Source organism: Emydura macquarii, unplaced genomic scaffold (assembly GCF_026122565.2).
Source record: "Emydura macquarii macquarii isolate MOO-44397 ecotype Brisbane River unplaced genomic scaffold, CSIRO-AGI_Emac_v2 contig_2897, whole genome shotgun sequence".
NCBI classification, from domain to species: domain Eukaryota; kingdom Metazoa; phylum Chordata; order Testudines; family Chelidae; genus Emydura; species Emydura macquarii.
The window spans coordinates 15,125,643-15,136,192 of NW_027133034.1; the positions used below are offsets into that span (position 1 = coordinate 15,125,643).

Genomic DNA, 10,550 nt, shown 5'->3' on the forward strand with positions numbered 1-10,550 from the left:
TTTTCAGTAAAAAATGGAAACTTTCATGGAACTGTCTTGTTCTCCTGGGGGAGGGGTCTTTTTTTTTTTTTTTTTTTTTTTTTTTGATCACTAAGCAAAAGACAGAAAAGTGAAAGATTTTGGATAAATGAATATATTTGAAGTTTCCAGTCCCCTTCCTCTGCAAAAAAAAAAAAAAGGTCAGCAGTTTTCTGTTGAAAATTTTTGGTTTTCAGTTGCTGAACATCAAAAAATCTTCCATTGGGAGTGGTCAGTTTTTCAATGAAAAGTCAAAATTTTCTGGGATGGGAAGAGGCAAAACACTTTCCAACCAGCTTTACTAAAGGAAGTGGGAAGTTTGCCATACAGTGATCATTTAAATGTTAGAGGAAATTATTAATATGTGACTCTTGCTGTCTGAAAATATTATGACACACCAAATGGGAGAAATCCTGAACTTATTGAAATCAACGAGAGTTTTGCCATTGTCTTTAATGGCACTGGGGCCAGGATTTAACTCAAGGAGTTTAGAAAGATTGCTTGTGAGCCAGGTATGTGATATGGACTTGAGAGGCTGGTACCTGAGGACTGGCTAAAGATTCTGGAGCCATCCAAATATGTTTATGCTGCCATTGCTTGTTGAAAGGGGATTTAGGATCATTCAGCTTCTGTTTAATTGTGAGTGAAGCTGAGCAAATAAATTGCAATTAATAATTTATTCAATGCACTTCCTTCTTCAATGAACTGAAGCAAATTAATTTGTCCTTCAGAGAATAATTCAATCTGTCGTGTTGTGAATAATTGTAATTCACAATTTCCAGTGTGTTGGATAGTTGCAGACATTACATGATGTTTCTATTTCCTGAATGGACGACCTATGTTACTAACCAAGAACATGATGTTGGGAAAAAGAAATGGGATTCTATGGAAGACACCTAACCCGCCTGCCAACAATTAAAAAATTAAACAATTAAAAAAGGTAAGTGTCTAGGTTCCCTGTTCCACATCTATTGTCAGAGTAGTTAAGTGGATAAATACCAAAAACCCAAAATAAAGTGAAACAAAGAACAATTTATTTAGAAGATAAACAACAAGTAAGGGGTCACTCAGGGATTTAACAAGGTGAAACTGAACTCCAGGTCCTTTCTCAAATTAAAACCAAAACTACCCAGGCCCAAAGCCAAAGTGATGTACTTATGGTCTTTTTTCTCCCTCCTAGGGTGCTGTTCACGACCTCTCAGGATGACGAGCCTTCAATTCAAGATTCTGTCGACGGACTCCGGAACCACTGCAAGTTAGTAAGCTGGTCTTCTGTGTGGGGACTATCCATGATGTTATTCTAGAGACTCCTCTTCTTTTCTTCACTGCTCCTATACATGACGTTACCCGCTGCCTCTAGGACAGACGGCCCTGAACTGTCCGACTTGCCACAATTTATATAGTTCTGTTGCTGGGCAGATTTCGACTCCTTTCCTCCTTTTCCTTTCCCACCTTTATCCAAAAAGGGTGGGAACAGCTAGGGAAAAAGACCTCCAAGATGAAGTCTCAGTTGTCTTTTTGCCTTTTCAAAATGGCTATTACCCTACCTCATGTTATTAATTAACACAAATGATCACTAAAAGGGGATTCTATCAATAATGAATAGGGAACATAAACACAAGGGTATTCTTAACCTAACAATGAGTTTTGTTGTCAGATACAATGTGAAATTCGGTTTCAGAAAATATTTGAGCATTCCAAGTTAAAATGAACTTTTGGGAGTTGTGTGGTCTTGGAGGTGCTTAGGTGCATTCTGGCGAGTCTTGGTGCTTTCATAGCACTTTACAGATGTTGACTATTTAACTGGTACAACCAATATGTGGAGTAAGCATTATCGTCCCAATTTTACTGATGTGAAAACTGAGGTGCAGAGACGCGAAAGCTACAATTTTCAAATTTGGGTACAAGTTTAAAAAATATTATTGCCTAATGGAAGGCTTCTCAGTTAGGTGCCTACATAAATGTGACCTGATTTTTCAGAAGTGCTCAGCCACCAAAAGTACCCATTGATGTCAGTGTTAACTGCGTGAGTTCTTAGCACCTTTGGACCTAGATGCCTAACTTTAGGCACCTGCATTTCAAAATTCTGACCTATGTGACTTGACCAAGGCCACAGGAGAAGTCAGTATCATGTCTGGGATTAGCACATTGCTCTCTGTCCTTTGCTTTGTCCACTAGCCATGTTTGCCCTCCCTGCAGCCACAGGTTATGCTGGCTACTCACCAGAGGATAACTTGGGGCAACCATCATGCCATCAGTAATAAGCCACGCAGAACTAGAGCTGTGAACGGATCTTCAGATCTCCCCTCTCACTACACACACACAAAAATCTGGAGATCTGTGGATAACCTGTGATCTTCAGGGAATACTGGTATCGTTGATAAAATGTCACTCTCTGTAGTAGGTTAGTATTCAATTGCATTTCATTTAAAAGATCTGAGATGACCAGATCTCCAATTTGGGGTAGTCAGTAGCCTTGCACTTTGCAGGTCTGCATAGGTTAGCTCTGGCCCACATTAAAGAATGTCTACGACATGCCTGACCGCATCCACATCGTCAGTCTTTCTAAATGTCCACAGGAATGGATATCCAGTGCATATGGTGTCTTTCACTAATACTGAATTACCTGTGATCTTCATTAAACTTGTCGATATTTGCTTGTGCAACCCTGCCAGGGATTCCTGGACTTAGAATGGATTTAAAAATGGTTTTAGTACTGAAATGAACTCAGGGATGGTGGAAAACATCTAATTGTGTGGCTACTTGCAGTCCCTCTTTGGAGCCAATAGAATGCAAAACGCTCTGTTTAGCATTTTATTTGGCACTCTGCAAATACATGTATAAACTGTTTAGATCATAGCTCAGAAACCAGGTCATACATCCATCCATGTCATTTTGGAAACCATTATGTTTACATCTTCTGGGCAGACAGCACGGTAGGGACACTGAATTTCCAGCCAGCTGAACTGACTTTTGTCTGGTTTACAGTGTGCTTTCCCTTCCACATATTTTAATTGACCTTTCCCACTAGGAACTGTGAGGGGCTTGTGTAGTGCAGTGTGTGGTTTGGGATTGAGAGGCTGTAATAGGTTCTGCTCAGCAGCTATTGTGGCTATGTTATGCTTCAGGGAAGATTAATGTGACCCGTGACGTACAGGGAGCTAAGGAGAATAGCATAATATGAAACAGCACGTACCGTTGCTGTTGCAATCAAGGGCTCCTGTAATTTTCCCCCTTTACATTGATATAAAGGCATTGAAGTAGTGCACCATGAAGCAGCCAAGTTCCAGCAAAACAATATGGATTTGTTGCACTCTTCTCATGTATCCTTTTCAAGATTAAATAGTCAGTTAAGTGGAGGTACACGGTGAGATGAATACACCCCAGAAAAGCGAGACTAAGGATGAGAGGACGGGATGGGGCTTACAAACTGCTCTCTTAGACCAGGGCAGGGGAAAGGCTGGAGCAGTACTGATCCAGGAAAGCTCCGCCTCTCAGGCACAGCCACCCATGCTCCTTGAGAAAGGAGCAGTATAAAAAGAGCTCCAGGAACCCAGGCTGTTGGGAGGGGAGAAGAGAAGCCATTTCTCGGAGGAGCGCTGTCCTGAGATAGGAGGAGATGGGGCTCTTACTGAGGAGGTCTGCCTGTGATTCTTCTTCACTCCCTTTACTCCCCCAGATATCATCCCAGAAGTAGGGAGAAGCACATGCAGGGGCACTAGAGGGTCACCTGCATCAGCCCTGAGACTGAGGGTTTGGAGCAAATGACTATAAGCAAACAGCAGCCACACCCCAAACTGAGACTTGGGGTGAGGTAGGAATTGGCCCCATATAAGGGGAACAGGAGGTGGACCAAGCATAGACCAGCCAGAACTGTTACACTTTCAGGACCCTGGGCTGGGATCTCTGCCCACCCCAGATTCCCTTACACATAGTCTTGGGAAGGGCAGGACCAGGGTTTTACTGACCAGGAAGCTGACCCAGTTGAACCTCATCCAGAGAACCTGGAGGCATTGGTGAAAAGAGAGACTGGGGCAGCAGGTCCTGACCACTAGGCCTGCTGATCAAACCATCAACCCTGCTACAGAGGTCAACTGACAATTGCCAAAGCTCCATGTAACCGAGGGTATTTCATCTATTGCCTGGCCTCAGTCACAGCATCCAATGGTAAAAATAAATGTTCTTCTCTGCTGACAAGACCTGACTGGCAGGTCTTTCAAACAATGCAGAAACAGTCTGTTTGAAGTGGAAGCCTTGTATTGCAGCACTGTTAAGCTCTTTTACAGTAAAACGGTCTTTATGAAGGTCACACCACAGCTGACTTTGATTAATGCAGGGTAGAATTGTTCTGTGCCTCATTGGTATCTTCCTATGTCCTACATTGGTATCTTCTTAAGCTGACTTTTTGACCAGTTTGGGGTAAAAAAACAGGGTGATGAGTAGGTTCTGTTTATCTTCAGCAGTCCCGTTTTTTTGTTTGCCGATAGTGTGCTCTTTTTTGGGGGAAGGGGGATAGTTTTAAGCTAGCCTCAATAGTTGATATACCTTGGGATCAATAAGCTTTTCTTAGCCAAATACTTTCCAAATGTGAATTTATACTGCACAATATTTTCTTTCTTTATTTGACCCCTGGAAAAGAGGGGCTTGTAATGGAAATGTGGAGGGTACCCACATTATCAGACAGAACTAGTAAAAGGGGTACAACATCAACCAAACGCTCACCTTGCCTCTTGACCTGTAAGGCCACACTCTATTTATCATCATAAGCCCCAAGCCCCCACGGTATCACTTCCAGGATCGAGACTGACGAATGACCAAAAGCAAGGGTAGACATGTGACCCCTCTAAGAATTCCTCCGACTGCCCTCTACCAATTGGAGTGGCTTTCAACCCCATAGGACCTTCCCGTGAGCAGATTTGACCGACTGGGACAAGGTCTGGGGCAGGTGATCTATCCGGAAAAGGGTCATGTGATCCCTCTAAGTACTCCCCACCATCCCTTACCAACCTACAAGATTTTCACCTCCTTAGGCCATCCCAGAAGGGAAACGTGTACCAGTCAAAATAGGTGTAGTGCAAGGTTCTAGGCCGGACCCATCTCCCTCTCTGATCTCTGGAGCTCAGTAGTTGGCCGAGCAGCAGCACTAGCCTAGAAGTCCCAGTCCCAATGCTGCATGGAAGAGGCTATCTCATTTCAAGAACATATTTTTCAGAAATCGTGGAAACACTGAGAGGAAACATGAGATTTTTTAATTTGTTTTTAGCTCTGAGGACATTTAACTGCCTGTGGAGAAAGTGCTACATCAGTGACAGCTTTGAAGAGGAGGAGGAGGAGGGAGTGGCCAAAGGGAGCCCTTTGGCCCAGCCATTGATGGATACATACCTGCCTGTTTTTATTGTAGTGTGATCTGTTTAGCCTAGAAACAGTAACTTCAAGCTGTATTTCACCAAGACAAGGTAAAATTCCATTTTAACTATGGTGTGCTTAATACTGTTTTAGAATAAAAAACAAAACTGGTATTAAACAGGTTGTATTGGGGTTTGGTGCATTTGGGGAATAATACTAACTACAATTTTGCTTGTTCTTTAACCCAAAGGCCCAAATACACATGGGGGAAAACAGAATAACCATGTGCCAGCATCCTTTACCCTATGATGAAAGGTTTTTAAATGTGGTTTTTAAACGTGTATTTTTTAAAAAGGGTCTTTAAAAAAGTTGGTTTTGATATTTAAATTGTTTGTGATTTAGGGGCATATGAAGGAGATTGTTGTGGGTTTCTTGAAAAGTATTTGGTTTTAATGACTTTGAGTTGCGGAAAGACTGACCCAATAGCTTTCTACAAACTCCTGAGGTTTTATTTCATTTAATATTCATCAGAGCTCACTTCCCCCCACCCTCCACCACCTTATTGTGGGTGAACGCCCATCAAACCTAATTGCTGAAAATTTTCCAACCCCATCAGAACCTAATATCTATAACCCTGATGGAATATTAAGGAAACATGGAAGTGTGATTACATCTTAAGGCAACAGTTCCATAGACCCTATTCTTTTATGAGGTTATGGTTAAACCAAATGCAGTTCAACAGGGATGAGTCAGCTCTCTTGTACTCAAGAATGTCTCGAACATCCATGTTCTTTATAAACTATAGGAGCTTATTTTAAACATTTTTTTTTGTTTGTTAGTATTTCCTCAGGATTCTACTACAGTCATTTCAACTTTTTGCTGTAAATAGGTCTCTTTTCTCAAAGACACAATGGCTGGTTTCTCACAAACTATTTTTATTTAAAAGACACAAATTCTTGAAAACAAACTGAGATTCCCCATCAAAACTTTCATTTTGTTTAAGGGCCACATAACAGACCTTGTAACAGAAACACAGATAGTCACAAAGAACTTTTCAATAGATATTTTTATTTACAGATACCAAGTTTTATTATAGTTTATATCACAAGCTTGTCACCTCACCATTTTCTAACTTAATACTTTAAGATTTTTTACAAATAGTCTTTTTCCTAAGCAGGGTTCTGTAACTTTTTATGCAGACCAGATGGTCGATATAACACACTAAGTGGGTATCCTTCAGTTTGGTCATTTTTTCTTTAAAACACTGTTGGGGTCTAGAGTGCTTTGCACAGCATTTACCAAGGTCACCTCTTGTGCTAAATTTTATTGGGTTAAGCACAGACGTTGCATTGCATAACCAATGGCCATAAGAGTTTAATAAACTTCCAAACACAGGCCAACACGCAGGTCCCAGAGCATGCAGTGTCTATCCTTTGAAGTCCATTTCACACAGTTATGATATCACTGGCCTGGCACATCTATAACACAGCCCTCACAATCTTCAAAAAGCTTCTCTCTAACACAGGGATTAAGGACAACATAAACAGAAATGCATACCATAGACTGTATGACTCTTTTCCACTCATGACGTGGCACTGGCTCAGTTGGTTCTATGCCAAGATCCTTCCTTAAATCCATATAGCCATCATCCTCTTCACACACAGTGTCCTCTTGAACAAGTTGTCTTGGTGTTGAGCAAAACCAATTTGCTCCGTATTCACCTTTGCTTTCTGACGCAATGCTGTCCAGGGCCTCTGAGTCCTCTAGAAAGGTGTCATTGAGCTGTTGAGAGATTTTCAGAAAAGAAAAATCTGTAAGCACCTCTCTTTTTATATTTGCTCATCCCCAGGTCGTTCCTACCCCATTAAACCCCATCTCTTGACTGTCACTTCTCTGTTCATCTTGTCCACCAATGACTCTCATGAGCTGGGGTCGTCTTGCTCCCTGGGGGCAAACAATGGAGGCCATCACACTCATCATTCTGCCTCATTAGCACTTAGGTCTCAGGGTCAGGTTCTGGTGTATCCATCAATGGCTAGGCCAACGGGCTCCCCTTGACTGCTGCCTCCTCAGAACTATCATTGATGTAGCGCTTTCTCTACAGGTGACTGAACGCCCTTGGAGCTCAAGCAAATTCCGAAGTCTCACAGGGGGTGGTGAAGGAATCTATGTTTCCTCTCAGGATTCCCACGATTTCTGAAAACACATGTTCTTGAAATGAGATGGCCTTTTCCACGCAGTAACAGGACTTCCAGAGTGGTTCTGCCAGTCAGCCAGCCAACTGTTGCATTCCAGGGATTGGGGGGTTCTGGCCTAGATCCCTGTGGAACATCTATTCTGATTTGTACATGCTTCCCTTCTGGGATGGCTGAAGGGGGTGAACCCCTCACTGATTTGTAGAGGGAGGTGGGGGGAATTCTTAGAGGGGTCACATAATCCTCTTATGAGTGGGTCATCCACCCAGACACTTGCCCTGATTGGTCAACTCCATTATTAGGGCAGTCCTACAAGGATGAAAGCCATTCAGATTGGTAGAGGGCAGTGGGAGAACTCTTTATAGGGATCACATGCCACTCCTTGCTTCAGATCATGTGTCAATCTTGCCCCCGGAAGTAATGCTCCAAATGGTGACAAATGGTGGGCCTTAGGGGTCAAGAGATGGGGGTCAATGTTTGATTGACATTGTACCCCGTTTTGCTACTGACAGAGTTCAGCTCTATGAGGCATCTGTTACTAGGTAATACAACAATAGACATGGTCTAGCTCAGTCACAAGTTTGCAATCTTGGTACAGGAATTATTGCGTGACATTCTGTTGCCTGTGTTATACAGGAGATCAGAGTAGATGATCATAATGGTTCCTCCTGGCTTTAAAATCTATACTATAGTACAGAAATTCCTGACAAAATAAGCATCTTAGCAAAACTGACAAAATATGGACTGTGATAGTATCTCGTTTTCACTGGCTTTGACAGTACAACTGAAGGAGAAGAAACTCTGCATATAAATTTTGGGAACAAAAAATAAGGGCCTCATTTTACAAGGTGCTGAGAGCTCTCTCTGGTTTCAGTGGAAGTTTGAGATACTCAGCACCTCACAGGATTGGGTACTTTGTTTCATAATCTGCCCTCCACACATCTGCACCTTTTACCCTTCATGCAACACAAAACAAATTGATTGGTGTATTCTTGGCATCTTTCTGGATATAATAATAAATAAAGCTTTTCTGCTCCTATACTTTTTTAGCATGTTTTCATAGGACTTCTGATTTCTGTAACCATGGATATCAGTTTCATTCTGCTCCTCAGTATGAAGCTGAAAGAGACAAATGAAACTTGACAGTCTAAGATATTTGGGAATTTTTAGCATCTGGGGGGAGAGTAAATTTTGAAGTGATGACTTGCAGACTTGCTGAATAGTGAGTGGAGCTATGTCAATTTATACTGATGAGACTCTCTTTCCCACACGTCTAATATTTCTGGGGCTGTTAGTAATTCAAGCAAAACTCTTTTTCTAGATAAAAATAAATGCCAAATATAATAATGCAATAAAGAATGCAACCTAAACTGTCTTGGCATTGCACAAATATAGTTTTATCCAAACACAAGATGCTCCTAATGAGATCAGATTAATTCTAATTTAAAAACCCACTAAAGTAGGGTTGTCTTACACTTCCAAAGGGGTAGATTCAGACTTATTGTGGGGAAAAGGCATAGAATTTTGGATAAGGAAGATTTCACAACCTATCTATAGAATAATGGGGACAATATTTAATACTTATTTACTGTACCTATATCACACAGGTATGCGGCTCAATTCACTAATATTCATAAAAACACTTTAATATCCTTATGGATGTTATTATGGATGGACGGTGCTATAGAAATGCTAGGTATTTATTTAATTACACCTTGCAATATGGAAATACTGATTAATGTAGTCTTTCCAAAAATAAAGTAAACAAAATCCTGCAGTTCATAATCTCTCTTCATACTATATCACTCAACCACAGTTACAATAGGCATAAAGACTCTAATTTGGAAGAAAGACAAGCTATAATATTGGCTCATCTAAAGTAGATGATATGAGTTTGTTCAATGTATTATCCCCAGTCTATGTTAGACTGATCAAATACTTATGCACCACTGAATACCTAAGCATAGAGGCTGGCACAAGAAAGTCGTTATTCAGTCTGACATTTCCAACATTCTTTAAGTTGGGGGTCCCTTAACTGGGAGCTGTGACATGGTAATGAGCTTGTAGGAAAATTTAAGTACGGTATTTGTGTAAACACATTAAAGTAACTTACTAGTAGTTGTCAAAGTATGAAAATGTTTATATTAGAATTATTATACAGTAGAACCTCAGAGTTACAAATGCCAGCGTTACAAACCACACACCTCATTTGGCACTGAAGTACTCAATCAGGCAGCAGCAGAGATAGAAAAAAAAGCAAATACAGTACAGTACTGTGTTAAACGTAAACTACTAAAAATAAAGGGAAAGGAGCATTTATCTTCTGCACAGTAAAATTTCAAAGATGTATTAAACTTTGAATAAGCTTTTGAAGTCTGCAATGTTCAGTTGCAAACTTTTGAAAAAAGAGCCATAAAGTTTTGTTCAGAGTTACACACAACCTCCATTCCCGAGGTGTTCGTAACTCTGAGGGTTTACTGTATAATAATTCTAATATAAACATGTGAAATCTTAAGAATGATAGTTTTCCAAGCTAAAAGATTGTGGATGGTAAGATTTCTATTTCAACATTTTGGATTATCTAATTCTTTTATAAGAGTTCCTGTGAAGGTTCTTTCAAGCTTCTCTTTCTGCATACTTAAAGGGCTCAATTTTCAAAACTAAATTGCATCTCTAAAAGTTGTGCAAAGGCTAGATATGAATATGCAAATTAGATAATGGATTGCATAAATTAATTTGTATATACACTATTATCCATTTGTAAGCTCAGTTACATGGTTTACAAGTGCTAAATGCAGACTTTGGATTTGTGATATTTTACAGACACACATCTGGGGGTGCAATTTAGGTTCTGAATTTAGAACATTTTGCCCAAAGAGTATTTAATTGCTAGATTATTCAAACTAGTAAAAAGGAGGAGGAAAATGACAAGCAAAAATAGTTTTATTTTCTCCCCAAGCAAAAGATTTGGATGATTGACACTGATCTGAA

General features: G+C 40.5%; 1 long non-coding RNA gene across 1 annotated transcript; it reads left to right on the plus strand.

The window, feature by feature from the left end:
- The first annotated feature begins 781 nt into the window (after positions 1-781).
- On the plus strand, positions 782-5,356 carry LOC137167181 (uncharacterized). The gene is made up of 3 exons (XR_010924040.1): positions 782-958; positions 1,199-1,273; positions 5,282-5,356. It is a non-coding gene; the product is annotated as an uncharacterized lncRNA (long non-coding RNA).
- Positions 5,357-10,550: the final 5,194 nt, after the last annotated feature.